Consider the following 19,765-nt stretch of genomic DNA (forward strand, 5'->3'; position numbering starts at 1 on the left):
TCTATCTATCTATCTATCTATCTATCTATCTATCTATCTATCTATCTATCATTTTCCCCATTAAAATGAACAGATATTCTGAAATGTAACCACAGACTACTTATAGGTCCATATTCCTCAGTCAAGGAACTGTTGGTCAAGACCATACAACATAGGAAGAGAAGTTATATATAATAAATTTAGGAAAAGAAGGTATGAAGGGATTAAAAAGCCAGAGGTTTACCTTTGGTGATAGAGCAACTGGGAGTTACTGGGAGTTTTTGAGTAGGGGAGTATCATGATTGGGCCAAAGGAAATCACTTTGGCAGTTATATGGACCATGGATTGGAGAGAGAAGAGATCTGAGGAAGGAAGATCCATTAGGAGGGGTAGCCCAAGTAATAGATGATAAGAGCCTGAACTCATCAACAAAACTTACTATGACATGATAATTAGGAGACCACAAATCCATTTTATTAGAATGTTGTTTGGCAGTGAATATTTGGGGTGTGTTTGTGTGTGTGTGTGCTATGTGTGTAGATGAGAAAAGGGTTAAAGAAGAAATAAAGAAGTTAAAACTTTTCATCTTCCCTCAACATTCAGGGGGGTAAAAATAGAAACTTTGCTTTTTAGAGTATACCAGCCTATCTCAATAGTCCAAGTACAAAGGTAAATCAATAGGTTCCTATCTCCACTTTAGAATTTTAATCACTTAGGAAAATAAGTCTTTTAGGAGCCTCAGTTTGGTACTTGCCTATTAAGGTAAAAATTTTAAAAACCTACCTGACAGAGTGGGAAGAAATGAATTACTACATACTGAAAACTAAATCCTGAAATTACTGAATTACTGTATTACTGAATCCTGAATTACTATATACTGAAAACTAAAACAAAGCAAAAAAAAAAAACACATGACATGGACCAAAACCCTAGCAGATTGAGTCATCTCCTGTGTTTCCACAATGAGTGTTTGGGTTCATCTGAAACCATGGATCAGGACCTTTGGTGACGCACAGTGTGCGTATGCATGTGCCATGGCCACTGCCCAGGTGGATGACTCACTGTGTCTTCCTGATTGGCACTCAGTCCTTTGGATGCATAACTCAGAAAGAACCTGCTGCTTTGGCATTTTGAGGCTAGACAAGCACATGAGGCAGATCTATGAACTCTATTTAGGTACTTTGGATTGTAAATTTATCTGTCTCCCCACCCCTGTGCTCCCCCACTCACAACACACTCCCATTTAGGAAAGATTCAATTCAGGTAAGCAAGATAAAGTGATATGTTTAGTACCATGGGGGAGAAGTCTGGCATACATGAAGTTGGGGAAGAAATCTTGAATATTTGAATAAAAAGATAATGAACAATGGTAATTAAAATGAGTCTAAAGGTGTCCAGGTACTTGAACTAGGATGCCTCTCTTTTCCTGAGGATAGAAAGGATTTGATTGTATGACACAAAATTTGGTAGTTGGTTGTTATTCTGTCATGTTTTTGTGTGTCCTTTCTAGTGGATAAGTAAATGAAGAACTTTGTTATGGTTACTCAAATTTCTTGGGTGATGCCATCTTTTATTTTCCTTCTAAACAGTATTAGTTTTAGGCCAGAATAGTCATGCAAATACATCACCTAATACCCAGTCCCAACCAATAACTAAATTTAAAAACCTTTTACCCTTCTGTCTTCTTATCTAGCCAGGTCCCTAATTTTATGGGCTTCTTCTTGCTATGTAGAGTAATAGTTTTGTATTTATTTAATGGTACTATTCCTACAAAGAGGTTGTATTCTATAGAATTCAGAGAAAGCATACACTTAAAAATTTGTCCTCACCTAAGTAGTATATCCATTTTTTTTTCTTTACTACTATTTATTTTTTTAGAGGCAGCTAGGTGGCAAAGTGGATAGAGTTCTGGACCAGAAGTCAGGCAGACTAAAGTTCAAATTTGGCCTCAGATATTTACTAGCTGTGTGACACTGGACAGGTCACTTAACTTTTTCCTGATTTGGTTTCCTGATCTATAAAATGAGGATAAAAATATCTCCTAGGGTTTTTGTGAAAATCAAATGAAATATTGGTAGAGTATTTTGCAACCCTTAAAGCACCATATAAATGTTAACCAGATATGGTTGTGTTGGTTGTTGTAAGGCAATAGTGAAATACCTGGTTTCCCAATTTTGTCCAGGGAATTTCTACCTAAGAGACAGACTGATCAATAAATGTTGAAAGTTAAATGCCTATTTTGGCTTACTTCAACTCATTCAGATGCTTTACTTGAGACAACCAAAGACAAGAAGAGTCAAGCATGAAAAAAGACATGTATATGGCATTAATATTGTCAAGTCAGAGACAAATTTAGATTTGGGTCTCAGGACAGATAGGACACATCTATGATTCCAACAAAAGAGAGAAGTTTGGGTCTCTAATAATTCAGTCTTCAGACCCTGGCAGGAAGAAGGGTCTCAGTGATCTAGTAAGATGTACCCTCTTCTTTACCATCAAGTACCTATATTATACTCAGCTCCTCCTCTTCATCCTCCTTCCTCCCTCTCCTTCTCCTCCTTCTTCTCTTCTTCCTCCTCCTTATAATATTATCATTATTACCATTATTATTAGTAGTACTGATTTTTCTGAGTATCAACAGATATTGGGGCAGCTAGGTGGCACAGTGGATAAGAGCACAGGCCCTTGAGTCAGAAGGATCTGAGTTCAAATCTGGTCTCAGACACAACATTCACCAGCCGTGTAACTCTGGGCAAGTCACTTCACCCCAATTGCCTCACCAAAAAAACGAATATGAGAAGGGGTCTCCAGTGTGTGGGATAGTCCTTATTAGTGAAATATGAATAAGGATGTACAGGTATGAAGGAGTTGTGATCTGTCCATGGAGGGAATATCCACTCTAGTGAAGTGATAGATTACTTACAGAACCAAATCAAAGTGTTTTAGAGACTTATATAGAACAGAAACAGGTGCCAAATGCCCCTGAAGCTTATTCAGTATAGTCTACTCACAGAAGATATTGTTATTTCAGGGTTGCTAAATCTAGAATAACTACTTTCATGAGCAGAAAATGTGAAGCTTTACTTACTGAAAATTGCAAGTTTACCTTAGCTTCAGAGACACAAATGCCCCATGATTCTATATGAACATTGTGAGTATTACAATTCTGACAGGCCTTCAACACCATTGCCATGGCATCTGCTGGCATTCTAGGGCAACCTTGAGTTACTGACTGTAACTCTCATTGTTGCCAGCTGCTATGGTGCTGAGGAATATTTCCCTAAAACTTCAAAGCATGTCAGTTGCAAGGAAAATGCAGTGTTCCAGGCAAAATGGAGCTTACTGAATTAAGATGTTCTGGGAGCATTAGTTAAACACATTGAAGATTTCTATGAATGTGCAGAAATTTATTGTTGTAAAAATAATTCACACTTATCAAATGGTATAATGCTCAATGAATTATAGAATGTAAATCAAAGTCCACAAGGACTCATGTCTTACAGGGCACACTGAAAATCTTGTGTCCACAATGATTTTAGCAGAGTCACTAAGCTAGAGCCTAAGAAGCCATGGCTCCTACTTAACTAAATGGAATCAGATAACAGGAAGGGATTATAAAGATTGCTTACTAAAAGCCTTTCATTTTAATAAAGAAGAAATTTGGTTGTGCTCTGCCCAAGTTTCCAAGGTAGGTAGGGTGAGAGTCAAGACTCAATTCCAAACTTCTTGACTCTCAGAATAGATAGGATTGGAGTGAGTTTCAGATTCACTAAAAATTAGTCTGTAGCAGAATAAGGAATGGTTCAGGAAAATAATGATTCCAAAAGGACAGATTGTAATCCCCAAAACACAGTGAAGATGTCACACTGACTCAGTTGCAATGACACAGTAATAGATGGGGGTTTCCAGCAAGTTTGCTGAATGAAATGTTGTGTCAAAAAAAGAAAAAACAACCCTCCATTTCATTACCTTAAAATAGGAAGAAATGTACAAAATAAAATTAAAAGCCTAAGAATAAAAACTGAGAAAATCCTCACAGGGAAATTCATAGAGGAAAATCAGCAAAGATATTGAAGAAATGTACACAAAGCAAAAGGCTTTAAATACAAGTATTATACAAATCAAGATATTAGGTGAAGTAAAAGTAAAAAAAAACACAAACATCATTTATAAAGACAAACCATAAATAATGAAAGAGAAATTAAGCAATAAATGAATTTCCAAAAAAAAAAGATTAAAGAAAAGAAAAAGAAAACTCCATGTCTTTATCCATCTACAAGTGAATTTTATCAAACATTCAAATTACAGTCAGCTCCAACAATGCATAAATTATTTGCAAAAATAGAAAAAAAAACATTCCACAAAATTCCTTCTCTCAGAAAATATCATCCAGATATCCAAACCAGGAAGAAATAAAGCAGAAAAAGAAAATCATAGAACATTACCTCTGCACATGAAACACTATCTTAAAGAACATTAATGCAAAAATATTAAAGAAATATTAACAGAGGAACTATAGCAATTTATTAAAATTCATTCACTCTGACTTTTTTGAGACTCTAAGCTCACTTTCCCAATTTGGGTCACCAGAGCTAGACAATTTTTTTCCTCTTTGAGGGCTCTGGGAGGTAACCTTTAAGGGTCAGAACATGTCTTCTTAGCATTGTTGCTCCTGAGCTTCCATCAATCAATCAACATTTATTAAGCACTAGCTATGTGCCAGGCATTGTGCTAAGCACTGGGGATGCAAATATATAACAGTCCTATAAGGAATGGTAAATATCAAGACTATAGAGAAATGAGGATTTTTAAAACATGATACAAAGTGAAGAAAGTAAGGTCAAAATATAAACATATATGGTTATTATGATAATATAATTAAAGACAAATCTGTGGACAGAATATTGGTGGCAGAAACCAGCTACAAGAACCAGTGAGTGAACTTTCTTTTAGCTATCTGAGGACAGTGGATTTACATCTAGAAGAGACCTTAAAGATCAATTAGTTCAATTTCCTCACACAAACTTGCCCATGTTTACATAGATGAAATAATTTTTGGATGGATTTGAAACTATGTTCTCTGCCTGGAATTCCGACTTTTTTTCATTCCATCAAGTAGTTCAGATGCAGAAGAAAATATCATGGGAGAGAATCGTGGTGTGTATGGGGGATGAGGAAGTAAAGAAAGGCATGTCTACAGTAACTTTAAATGGAATTTCTCTTTCTACCTCTTGCTGTTGGGATTTGTCGGTAATATATAGAAATGCCAATGATTTATGTGGGTTTATTTTACAGCCTGCAACTTTGCTAAAGTTATTTGTTATTTCAAATAGTTTTTTACTTGATTCTCTAGCATTCTCTAAGTATATCACTATATCATCTGCAAAGAGTGATAGCTATGTTTCTTCTTTACCTATTCTAATACATTCTATTTCTTTTTCTTCTCTTATTGCTAAAGCTAATGTTTCCAGTATGATATTGAACAACAGTGGTGATAATGGGCATCCTTGTTCATCTTGGTCTTATTACAAATGCTTCCAGCTTGTCCCCACTACATATGATGCTTGCTGAAGGTTTTAGGTAGATGCTATTTATTATTTTAAGGAAGACTCCATTTATTTCTATGCTCTCCAGTGCTTTTTAATAGGAATAGGTGTTGTATTTTGTCAAAAGCTTTTCCTGCATCTATTGAGATGATCATGTGATTTCTGTTAGTTTTGTTGTTGATATGATCAATTATGCTGATATTTAGGGGTCTACCTACCAAAACAAACACAGGAACTATATGAACACAATTACAAAACACTTGTCACACAAATCAAGTCAGATCTAAATAATTGGGAAAACATCAGTTGCTCACGGGTAGGCTGGGCTAATATGATAAAAATGACAATTCTACCTAAACTAATTTACTTATTTAGTGCCATACCAATCAAACTACCAAAAAATTACTTTATAGAGTTAGAAAAAATAATAACAAGATTCATTATGTATAACAAAAGGTCCAGAATATCAAGGGAACTAATAAAAAAATGCATGGGAAGGTGGCCTAACCATTTCAGATCTTAAATTGTATTATAAAGCAGCAATCATCAAAACTGCTTGGTACTGGCTAAGAAATAGAGTGGCAGATCAGTGGAATAGGATAGGTATGCAAGACACAGTAGTCAATGACTATAGTAATCTATTATTTGATAAACCCAAAGACCCCAGCTTCTGGGATAAGAACTCACTCTTTGACAAAAACTGCTGGGAAAACTGGAAAGAGTATGGCAGAAACTAGGCATAGATCAAAATCTCACACCTTATACAAAAATAAAGTCAAAATGGGTTCATGATTTAGATATAAAGGCTGATACTGTAAGCAAACAGGGAGAGCAAGGAAGAGTTTACCTACCAGATTTATGGAGAACAGAAGAATTCATGATCAAACAGGAGATAGAGAACATTACAAAATGCAATATGGATGATTTTGATTCCATTAAACTGAAAAGTTTTTGCACAAAGTCAATGCAACCAAGATTAGAAGGAAAGTAGAAAACTGGAAAATAATTTTTACAAGCAGTCTCTCTGATAAGGGCATCATTTCTAAAATATTTAGAGACTTAAGTCAAATATATAAGAATACAAATCATTCCCCAATTGATAAATGGTCAAAAGATATGAACAGGCAGTTCTCAGATGAAGAAATTAAAGTCACCTATAGTCATATGAAAAAATGCTCTAAATCACTATTGATTAGAGAAATGCAAATCAAAACAACTCTGATGTATCATATCACACCTATCAGATTGGCCAATATGACAAAACAGGAAAATGATAAATGTTGAAGAAGATGTGGGGAAATTGGAATACTAATGCATTGTTGGTGGAGTTGTGAAATGATCCAACCATTTTGGAGAGCAATTTGTAACTATGCCCAAAGAGCTATAAAAATGTGCATATCCTTTGACCCAGCAATAGCACTTCTAAGGCTATATCCCAAAGAGATCATACAAATGGGGAAGGGACCCACACGTACAAAAATATTTATAGCAGGTCTTTTTGTGGTGGCAAGAATTGGAAATTGAGAGGATGCCCATCGATTGGGGAATGACTGAACACGTTGTGGTATATGAATGTAGTGGAATACTACTGGTCTATAAGAAATGATGAGGGGGCAGCTATGTAGCACAGTGGATAGAGCACCGGCCCTGAAGTCAGGAGGACCTGAGTTCAAATCCGGCCTCAGACCAAACACTTGACACTTACTAGCTGTGTGACCCTGGACAAATCACTTAACCCCAATTGCCTAAAAAAAAAAAAAAAATGATGACCAGGCAGACTTCAGAAAAACCTGGGAAGACTTGTATGGACTGATGCTGAGTGAAGTGAGCAGAACCAGGAGAATGTTGTACATGGTAACAGCCATGTTGTATGATGACTAATATTGATAGACTTAACCCTTTTCAGCAATGTAAGGATCTAAGACATCTCCAAAGGCCTCATGATGGAAAATGCTATCCACATCCAAAGAAAGAACTGTGGAGTTTAAATGCAGATCGAGGCATCCTATTTGCTATTTTTTTAAAATTCAGTTGTGTTTTGTTTATTAATGCAAGCACACTTGTATTAATAGGTTTAAACTAACTTCTTCCTTAAACCTTGTTACCCTCCAGATGCCAAAAGACAAAGTCAAACTCTCAGAAGCACCTCTGCTGGCTGTGAATCTCATCATATGTGTCCCAAAGAAAAAACAATGAAAAGAGTTTTGAAAATGCAAGGAGGAATTTGATGCCACCATACAAATGGGATATGATTATGGTTTCCACTGAAGTTTCCCAGCATAGCATGTTCAGTTAGATTTATAATCATGAACATGACTGAGGATTTGATTTGTATTCTAATTATCAGTGAACTGATATGACATTGAACCTTACATTTCTCTTTTTCCAGGAAGAAGAGAAAAAAGAATTAAGTTAAGATTTATCCATAACAAATGAAACACATGAACACTTGTTGATGCAAGTGGCTGATCAGTTTTGTCCAAATTAATATTATTCTGAATGTGGATTAAAATATAAGAGCGAATTTCCAAAATCCTTCTAAGAAGAAAACATTGGTGGGGGAATAAGACCATTATTCAGCTTCAAGGTCAAAACTTTCTTTGCACATGCATGTGTCATTGCCTAGGACTTGATCACTACCTCTCAAAAGGCTGCAGGTCAAATTCCATTCTAACAAATTGCCTGCTTTTTTTTGTGGCCTATGAATTTCATATTAGAGAATATTGTTTGAAATCAAGAATTTTGGGGCAGCTAGGTAGCACAGTGGATAGAGCACCGGATCTGGAGTCAGGAGGACCTGAGTTCAAATCGTTCCTCAGACACTTGATACTTACTAGCTGTGCGACCCTAGGCAAGTCACTTAACCCCAACTGCTTCACAAATAAATAAATCAAGGATTCTTGTTTCACTAGAGATTTTAGCAATAATTTAATTTGCTAGGTAGATATAGTCTCCCTAATAGCTCAAATTGCTTCTGTTAAGAAATTTCTGTACAGAAATGATGTTGGGTAAAACAACTCTATGGGGAATAGTTGGTCACATTGTTAGGCGAAATGTATCTGGAGTCAAAAGCTAAATGAATTTGTGGTAAGAGTTGATCGAGCTACATTACAATTAAAACTATTGTAATTATTTATATTATTATATATCATGCTATAGTATAATATATTATAACTACATTATTCATATTATAATTATAAGTACTTATATTAATAATATGCAGTGCTATATAAAATTATATTATAAAATATTAAGATAATTTTTTTCCAAGCTTTAATGAGAGCATAGTTATGTAGATATACTTGTGAAAAGATCTGAACTGTATTATGATGTGAATCATGATACAACCAAGAAGCACAGAAGGAAATTGTATTTATATGCTTTTTTATTGTAGGTGCTTTGAAGTCCCAGTGCCTAAACTTAGATGATAAAAGGGTCTTTACTTTCCTTTACTTCCCTTTAAAGAAGCCCCAAAACTAAACTAAGAAGTAGCATGGTGCTCTGGAAAGAACATGAGATTTGGATTCAGAGGACCTGGATACTGTCTACTATTAATTACCTGTGTGATGTTGTACCAGTTTTATTACCTCTCTATGCTTGATCCTAAAAGGAGGAACTCTGCATAAAACCATAAGGTAGAGTTATCTGGTCCTATTCAATCTCCCTTTTAGGGAGCCCCTCTTGCCTTATGGGACAGTCCCTCCTCAGTCCCCTCATTCTCTAGGCAGTTGCCATCTGGCTAATCAAAGCTCCCAATTCAACATATACTCCAAAATGTCTCTTCTTCTTCCTCCTTCTTTCTCCTCCTTCCTGCCACCTCCCCTTCTCCTCTTTATCTTCCTTTGCCTCTTTCCCCTCATCCTACTCTCCATTCAAAAATCTCCCATTCCCTACATGTAGCTCATCTCAGCTTGGTAAATTCTACCCACTTAGAAATTCAGAAATCTATCTGATTTGATTAAAATAAATCACCATAAAAAGTTAATTACTTATGGTCTTGGCTTTCCCAGGGAGTAATTGCATTTTTAGAAAGATGATATTTTTTGAGCAAGTGACTCGTCCATTGCCTATTCCAAGCTTCCCTCTTCTCACCACCTCTTTATCATTCTCTATTTCCATCTCTTTCCCCACATTCCCACCCAATAAAGGAATAAGAATTAAGAACTTGGCACTCTACCTCAATAATTTATCACTTGCTGCCTCGTATAGTAGTTATCTGCTCGCTTCTTAACTCTGAAACTAGTTTGTCAGGGCTTAATCTATATGACACAGTTTAGAGGTTCAGGGGTGCTGGGACCCCAATATCACAACACCCGGGGCCTGCCTGAAAGAATTTGACCCAAGCCTTCTTTCAGCTGAAGACAAGGTTTATCAGAACATCCATCATATTGGGCAGACTCTTAAGGAGTTTGAACATTAGCAAGCTATTGGCTAGATTATAAGAATCTGACCAGTGGCTAGATTATAGGAATCTGAGCAGTGGCTAGATTTTAGGAATCTGAGCAGTGACTAGATTAGAAGAATCAGAGCAGTGGCTAAATTTTAAGAATCTAAGCATCTTAATGGAGACAAGTTGGACCTTATATACAGAAAGACTGTGGGAGGGACCTAGGAGTGGCCAAGTAGTCTATGAGGTAATAGAATTCCAGGGACCTGGACCACAAGGCCAAGGAGAATGGAGAAGTGGCCTGGGGCCATAGGGAGGTCCACAATGAAAGGCCAGTTGATGAGATTATAGCCTCAGGTGAAAGCCAGAGATTTGGCCATGTGGGAAAGTTCAGGGTTTTTCCTTTGTGGGGCTCAGATCCCAACCCCATCATATAGACTTATGAAACAAAATCGAATTTATAGAAGAATTGCTCATTTATACACTCTCTGCCCATTCCTTTTCAAAGATGAACAACCATTTTCATTCCAAATTCTCATGCAGCCTATAATGCATCTGGGAGGTATTTACTTTTATCAGACTCTAATCTTGATCTCTTATTCTGTGTTTAATTTATAAAAGTTAATTATTACACCCTCTTGATATCATTAGTTCTTTTCTAAGTATTTTCCAGTGTTATTTGTATGCTCAGCTAATTATTTTCCTAGACTCATAAGGAAACAAAATCATATTTTATGTATAATCAATATTAATATATTATGGTTCCTATTTAACATTTATTAAATATACAGAGTATTTAAGAGCTCTAAAATCATATAGTGGACACAAAGTACCTATTATTTCTTTGATTCAGTTTGACATTTATTAAGTACCTACAATTTACAAAACAGTAAAGTAGATATTAAGGGAGATACCAAAATAATTAAACCTGTAAGGCTATACAATATATTAAGGAGAAACTAGGTAGTCAAAAATAACTATTTTCAAAAGTAGCGTATGATAAGCACATAAGAGAAGAAGAAAAGTAATGCTTTAGAACAAAATAATTGAATTTTAAAATAAATATGAAATAATTGTATCAATGTAGTTATAACTCCAAATAGGTTTTTAAAGCTTTCTAGATGTCCATGGAGAAAATTTTTTTTGCACAATTCATATAAATGTTTGTAGTTATATGCTCATTTTCTGTAGAAATATAGGGCAGCTTTTACATCAGAAGCTTAATTACTGCCTACTGCATAAATTCCAAAGGGAGTAGTATTCTTGGTAATTCATGATTTGGCCTCACCCTGCACTTCCAGCTTTAACTATCAACATTCCCCACTTCAAATACTTAATAGCATGGGATAAAAGGTAAGTCATATGAACTCATGCCATTTTCCTCATCTATATAATGGAATTAATAACACCTGTAACACCTACTTCACAGGGTTCTATTGTGGCTCAAATAAAACCAAAGGTTCTTAGATTTCAAGCTTGAGATTAGTTAAGGAGGGAGAAAACCCCACATATTTAGATGAGCACACAAGATAGAGAGAAAACATTTCAAAGATAGAAAAAAATGAGGTAGGAACCAATTGCCTAAAATTACATAGGGCAAGTTAATATACAAGAGGCATTGGGTGTTCTCAAGAACAATATTATAAAGCTGATGGGGTTGGAATCTGAGCCCCAGAAAGGAAAAACTCTGGCCCTGATGGGGTTGGAATCTGAGCCCCAGAAAGGAAAAACTCTGGCCCCAGACCATTTCCCATCCTTGGTAATTCTATTACCTGATGGACTCTGTACTTTTCCACATGGCCAACTCTCTCGCTATAGTCCCATCAACTGGTCTTTCATTGTGGCTACACCCAATCTCCCCTCCACTGTCTTGCCTCCCTATGGCCCCAGGCCACTTCCCACCCTTGGTCCCACCTAGGATCCATTTCCCACCCTCGGGAATTCTATTACCTCATGGACTACTTGGCTACTCTCCTACACTCTTTCTGTATATAAGGTCCATCTTGTCTCCATTAAGATGCTTAGATTTTTACAATGTAGCCAATAGCCCATAGATGCTCAGACTCCTCAAGAGTCTAGCTAATATGGTGAATCTTCAATAAACTTTGTTTTTGGCTGCAAGAAGGCTTGGGTTGAATTCTTTCAGGCAGGACCTGGGTATCATGGTTTTGGGGTGCCAGGACCCCTAACCTCTAGACTGCATCAAAGCCACAAACACACACTGTTAGAATTAGAAAGAAAAGAGATCTGCTGAAAGTGAATGCATAGAGAACTCATTACCAATTCAAAGTTTTATAAAGACATGTAAAATCAAACAATCAACAATTATTAAGTACCTACAGTATGTCAATCACTGTGCAGATGATAAAAGCAAGATCAAGCAAGAAGAGATGACTTCAAAAGAATAGCAAGGTCATGTAGGAAGAGCATTATAAAATTCCAGATTTGGACTGGATCTCAGAGATCATCATCCTCCTACAAAAACCAGAATTCTGTCCATGACATCCACAACAACTGACCATTTTATTTTCCTGACTACTTTCTTTCTTTCTTTTTTGTTTTGAGCCAAAGACAAGGTTTATTAGAACATCTGTCATATTGCGCACACTCTTAAGGAGTCAGAACATTAGTGAGGTATTGGCTAGATTTTAAGAATCTAAACACCTTAATGGCAACAAGGTGGACCTTATATATAAAAAGACTTATATATAAAAGACTTTAAAAAGAGGGATCTAGGAGTGGCCAAGTAGGTGGGGTCTAAGGAAGATCTGAATGGGAGTGGCCAGTAAGCTCATGTGAACTGAACTCCTAGGACCTGGACAATGGAGCCTAGCTAGGATTAAGTGTGGGAAATGGCCTGAGGCCATAGGGAGAGCTAGGCTAGGTTAAGGGTAACAAAGAATTGGGAGATTTGGTGTAGTCATAATGAAAGGCCAACTGATGGAATTATAGCCTCAGGCAAATGCCAGAGATTTGGCCCTGTGGGAAAGTCCAGGGTTTTTCCTTTTTGGGGACTAGCTCCCATCCTCATGATCCCCACCTCAAACAAATGGGACCCAAATTCTTTCGGGGTAAGGGGTGAAGGTCTTGGCTTCTGAAACTACTTCCTTCTGGCAAGGGGTGTAGAGCTGTCCCTGCCTCGAGGGGGTCCCAAAGAGGAGGTTGACTGGAACTGACCACAAGCTGCATCCAGGGAAGATGGAGGGACATCAACTGTTACCTGCTGTTTGCTATCAACTGTAGGTTTATGGCCTGTAGTCTGGAAGACACAAATCTCACAGAAAAGACTGCAGAGCCCAGATGTGACAGGATAAAACATTCTTAGCTCTGTTTAGATTCAGATAATCCAGTTTTCTAACCATGCAGTATCAAATCCACCTCATAGGGAGGCTCAGGAATAGCTAGGTGGGTAACATTCCTTTTCAAAGAAATATAATTGGGAAACTGAGCCAGAAGGATTCCATCTTAGACTGAGGCTAAAATTGTCCTCTCAGCTTTTCCCCATGTTGATTTCCCACCAGTATCACATTCTCTCTGAGTAGTTTGTGGCATTTCTCTCAGATGGTGGATTATTGATTATCGATGGATTATGATCCATCAAACAACTCAAAATAAAATCCTATGAACTTTTACCTCAAACAGCAAGTTTCACTAATCACAGCTTAGAAAAAACTTTTCCAGGATTTACATCTCAAACTTAAATTTGTTCTAGCCAAATTATTTTAGCGGTAACCAAATTATGAAAAGTTGCTTGACATAACTGATACAAAAGTTCACCAATTTGAAACTTGAAACAAACCCATTACCAATCAGGTGACTTCAGCTTTGTTAAATACATTTCCAAATTACTTTACACAGAAAATTAACATCTCATCATGAACAGTTAAAACTACAACTTTAAGAAGAGCTGCTTACCCAAGTTCATAGGCTAGTTTCATTACCTTGAGCAGGATGTGCTGAACCTGGGTGATGCTTCCTGGCAAAGGTTGCCCTAGAGCCCAAGGCCATTGCCCAGGGGCCCACACTGTAGCTGCTGCCCCTCCCCCTTCCTTCCTTTCCCAGGTGGGGGAGGGTAAAATCAAATGTGAGAGGTAAAGGGTGAAACTCTCTTCTCCTATGAGAGGGGTTAATAGATACCCTCTTGACTCAAGGGAAGGGAGTGACCAGGGTTGTAAGGAGGAGTTTCAAAACTCCTTAATGATCAATCACAGAACCTTCAGAATCTGCCAAGATATTTTTAGCTGTTCTAACTTTTCCCTGTAACCTCCATGAAGGAGGATTCAGGAATGTAGAGGGAAGGGAGTAAGTAAGCCTCAGGGAACCAAAAAGTAACTGCAGTTTTTTTTTTCCAATTTCCTAGCACCAAGAGAATTGACAGAATTGGGAATACACTTCCAGACAGGGCGTCTGTCCTTGTCCTCTATGCTGCAGAAGGTGTACCCAGGTCCATGGCCTCAAACCCACCCAATGGACCCCAAGAGCCTGAGAGCATCAGGCTGAGTTTGAGATAGCCTTGAAACTGTCTGCCTGTAAAGCACCTCCAACCCTTCTTGCTTGGAGATGATGATGTCTAGAGGTTAGGGGTCCTGGAATCCCAAGACCACGACATGAGGGTCCTGCCTGAAAGAATTTGACCCAAGTCTTCTTTCGGCCAAAAACAAGGTTTATTGAAGATTTGCCATATTAGCTAGACTGTTAAAGAATCTGAGCATCTGTGAGCTATTGACTAGATTGTGAAAATCTGAGCATTGGCTCGATTATAAGAATCCCAGCATCTTAATGGAGACAAGATGGACTTTATCTACAGAAAGCCTGTAGGAGGGATCTAGGAGTGGCCAAGTAGTTTGGGGTGACTAAGGAGGAGGGGCCTAAGGAGATCTGGATGGGAGTAGCCAGTAAGCTGGGGTGAACAGAACTCCTGGGACCTGGACAATGGAACCTAGCTAGGATTAAGTGTGGGAAATGCCCAGGGGCCATATGGAGGTTAGACAAGGGAGGGGAGATTGGGTGTAGCCACTATGAAAGGCCAGTTGATGGGATTATAACCTCAGGTGAACACCAGAGATTTGATCATGTGGGAAAGTCCAGGGTTTTTCCTTTCTAGGATCTAGATCCCATCCTCATCAGAGAGAGACCCCAACTGCAGAGCAAGAAAGGAGGTTGGGGGGAGGCTTACATACCTTCTAGTCTTGGCTAGAAAAGAACTTGGGGTTAGGTAGTTTTCCTGTACAGGCCACCAAAATGTTGAGGTTTAGGGGTTTAGAGGTACTGGGACCCCAAAATCACAACACGTGAGTCCTGCCTGAAAGAATTTGACCCAAGCCTTCTTTCAGCCAAAGATAAGGTTTATTAGAACATTTGTCATATTGCGCAGACTCTTAAGGAGTCTGAACATTGGTGAGCTACTGGCTAGATTTTAAGAATCTGAGCCATGGCTAGATTCTTAAATACACAGCATATGTCTAAGGGAATTTCCCCTCTCTCCCCTCCCCGGGCTCAATATTATGATGTCTTGTGCCCTGAGGAATATCTAATGCTTTCTATAGCTAGATTAACTTGTGCCTGTAACTTAAGCCCCAATTGTGGTTTACATGTACCTGACAGAAAAGAATAAAAGTTTTCTGCTGATTAAAAAAACAAAAAAACAAAAACAAAAACAAAAACTTTCATTCCCCTATATTGATATAAGAGAAAGCAAATAGATTATAAACTCCTGGAGGGCAGAGATAGTGTTTGTTTCATCTTTGTAACCCCAGCATCTAACTGTGTGTCATATATTACAGGTGCTTAGGTGATTATCATTGAATTAAGTTGAGTCAAATTGAGTCAGAAACATTTTCATTTATACATATTTAGTAACCTTGGAATTGAAAACAACAACACCAAATTTTTGGGCATGGCTTGGAAAATAAAAATGTTCACAAAGCTTTCCAGTAGTATGAGGCAAAAATTACCCTCTATGTCTATTTTCATTTATTCATTAATGATTCATTTCTAATGTTGTATTTGAAAGTAGAATTCGAAAATGATGAAAATGACCTGGAGATCTTTCTATTTTTTCTTTCTTTTTAATTTCTAATAAACACTCCCCTTCACCTCTTCCCTTGACACTGAATCTGTCAGGATAATTATATTATAATTATACACTAGGTAGGATGGTGTTCTGTATATGTGTCTTCCTTTCTTATTCTCTCTCTCCACATCCTTCATCAAGCTCCCAAAGTTCAAAACTTGAGCTGGCTGCCTGTCAGCTATGTGATGAAATTAACAACTATTTTCTGCCTTTTCAAAAATAAATATTTGAAGCAGTTAAATTGAAACAAAAATTATTTAAACAGTAAGAAATGTTAACACACTTCTAATTACATGCAAACTAACATGCTTAAAATAAGGAAGATGAAGGAAATAACCTTCTTGGTTGTAATTTTCCTAACCTTGAAAGGTACTATTCATGGTCAGGTTTTGCTGTCCCAAATCTACCTAGAAAAAAAAATTAATAGAGGTTTCTACATACTTTGGACTGCAAAATCCTATGGTAAGAGTGCCTCTAGTACCACTTACCAACTGTGTGATATTGGGCAAATCACTTTACTTTTCTGGATCTGATTTTATCTAGGTGTAAAATAAGGGGTTTGAATTAGATGGTTCCTGAGGTCTCTTCCAGTTCTGTTGCTCTACTCTTATGAAGATGAAATAACTAGAATCTTACAAAGCACCCAGCAAGGCAGACATGGAGAGGTTCATTATAATTGGATAGATAGATAGATAGATAGATAGATAGATAGATAGATAGATAGATAGATATCATATCATATATATTCTTAGATATGACTATATATCATATTAAGATAGATATCACTTTAGGACTTGCAAAGTACTTTACAAATAGTATCTCATTTTATCCTCACAATAACCTCTGAGGTTGATATAATCATCATTTCCATTTTACAGGTAAGGAAATTGAGACAAACAGAGGGTAAATGACTTGCCCAGGGTCATACAGCTAGTAAGTGTCTGAGGCAGAATGTGAACTCAGGTCTTCTTGACTTCAAGTCTAGTGCTCTATCCATTGCCTAACCTAGTTCTCTCTAATGCATTAATGTAACAATGATAGTTGAGATGGTAGGCAGGGAAAAGAGTGGGAAGTGCAGGCACAGAAAGGCTATAACAGAGCAGGCCACAAGGAAGGGAAACAGGCTTAGTTCAATTTGGCAACCATTTATTAAGCCCTACCTACTATACACAAAGTATGATGTGTAGGCTTTCTATAACAGGGCAGCTGTAATCACTTTTCTCTGTGCTTCTCTCTATGATGCCAATTACGGGCCAGGTTATGAAAGACCTGACCCAGCAGGGGCTCCAAATGACTGATCTTTGGTGATTGATGATCCCCTCCTGGTGCCATGCCAAAGAGGTTACTTTGCAGTTTGACAGCTATTTATACAATAGAGTCCTAAGTCTTTAGTTCTGTCACCCTATGGGTCCATCTTTCCCTGGTTTTCCTTTTAGGGAACCTTTTGTGGCATTCTGGGGATCCACTAATCCAGGCCTCCCATAACATTGTTCTCTAAAAATAATAGTTTGGGTTTTTCTTGTTCCCTAAAAAAAAGTAGAACTCCTAATGTGTGTCACCTAACAAAGGGGGAGGGGAGAAGTACTGCCTTCTCCAATCCCCAGCTTGGAATTATCTGTGGTTCCTTTTGGCAAAGTCAATAAGGAATTCTGTGGCTGAGTCCACTAGTAAACTACTCAGTGACTGGTGAAATGCTTTGCGGTTTTCCTGATTTCCTTGTTAATGTTTTATTTCCTGGTGAAGAGAAATCTGAGGAAGGGTTAAATTTTAGTATGGAAGAGAGAAGACATGACAGATAAGACACATCTTAAAACAATAACAGCTGACATCTATAGTGAATTTTTAGGTTTAGAAATCATTTTATGTATTGAACAACTTTAGTAGGGCTTAGGCTGGCCACAAAGGTCTAGGATGTTTCATTTCTTCTAAACTTGGGAAGAACATATAGCAATGAGAGATCAGGACTGAGGATCTTTTGAGGAGCAAAGAAGTGGGAGATTTTGAGGAACACATACACAAGGAATAACGGTATAATCTTACTGTTCAAGTAACAATAACATCCATGGTTTCCCTTTTCAAACACAAGTCTCCATGAGACCCTGAGAAATGACATCTAACTGGAGAAGTGGAGAGGTATGTAACTGTTTTTTTCACCATGGGTACACTCACTTTGGTAGTTGGGCTACAATAAAAATAGACATGAGTAATTGGCAGTGCTTGGTGGTCCTTACCTCCACGCCTTTCCTCGTTTCATCTAAGTTTCTATTTGTGTCCATTTTCAAAAGACTTAATTTGGTGTATCTAATCTTAATTCTCATAAAACGTCTACAGTTGATCACATCTTTAGGTTTCCTGGTGTCCCTTTGTTCATGGCAGGAGGGTATGGGGCAGCTCTTAGAGCCACACAGGAGAAAGTGACCTTTCCTAGTTCAAGTCTGGAATCCTAACCCCTCTGTTCATTTTTAGAAAGTTTTTTTTTTTTTTTGCTTCCCAATTGGGGTTATTATCCCAGACCATTTCACAAATATAATTCTGAAGATAAAATTACTATGAATCTGAGCCATTTTTAAATGTGTCTTATCAGACATGAGCTTAACATACTAACCTAGGGTTATACATGCATTATCTATTTTGATCTCCACAAGAACCTTCTATAATAGATAGTACAGATATTATCATTGTACTTTATAGATGGGGAAACTAAGATTTGAAAGCTTAACTGATTTGGTTATGTTCAGGTAGTTTAAGTGTATGAGATAGGATTGGAACAATAGGTCTTACTGAATCCTGCTTCAGAATTCAATGCATTGTACCATATCAGCATATGGAGGCTGAAGTGTACTTATTCTGTGTTTTAATACAGGATTGATGAATGAGAGTGATAAGGAAGTAGATTTTGGGCCAATATAGGGAAGGATTTTCAAATCATTAGAGTCACTTAATGATGAAATGGGATGCCTTGAAAATTAGGGAGATATCAATCACTGGATATGTTTAAAAATAAAATTTAGATGGAGAGAGATATCGTGGAAGAGATTCCTAACTTTGAATGGATGATATGATGAGGCAGAAAGAATATTGAAGTGAAGAGAATTCCAAGAGCTAATTTGGGAAGCTAGGTGGTACAATGGATTATCCTGGGCCTGGAGTTAGGAAGACCTGAGTTCAAATCCAGCCTTAGTCACTCTTTACCTGTGTGACCATGGCAAGTCATTTAGCTTCTGTTTGTATCAGTATACTCTGTTGTAAAATAGGGTTAATAACTGTACCTACTTCCCAGGCTTATTGTGAGAATCAAATGAGATAATATTTACAAAGTGTTTAACACGGTGTATGGTACATATATAAATGTTTATTCCCTTCCCTTCTCAAGGTAATAAAGGTAGCAAAGCAAGAGAGGACTTTTTAATTATCCTTTTTAGATATATGGTCCCTTAAGAGTCTGTGATTTCCAGTCACAAAAATAATATCAAGAACTTTCTTAACTTTATTTAAATTAATCTATTTTTTTCCTTTGACTAGTTATTAAATCTAGTGAACAAAGGAAAGATATATGATTCTAAAATCCTAAAGATGATTATATTCTACTTCTACATAAAAGATAGTATATATATATAAAGATATATATATATATGTATGCATATATATGTATGTGTATGTGTATATATATATATACACATACACACACACACATAGAGTTGAAGAAAATACCAAGTCTGCTTTCTAAACAAATCTACTATGCACAGGTATTATAGTAAATAGAATGTAGGACACAGAGTC

Source organism: Vombatus ursinus, unplaced genomic scaffold (genome assembly GCF_900497805.2).
Source record: "Vombatus ursinus unplaced genomic scaffold, bare-nosed wombat genome assembly UNPS02006779.1, whole genome shotgun sequence".
Classification (NCBI taxonomy): domain Eukaryota; kingdom Metazoa; phylum Chordata; class Mammalia; order Diprotodontia; family Vombatidae; genus Vombatus; species Vombatus ursinus.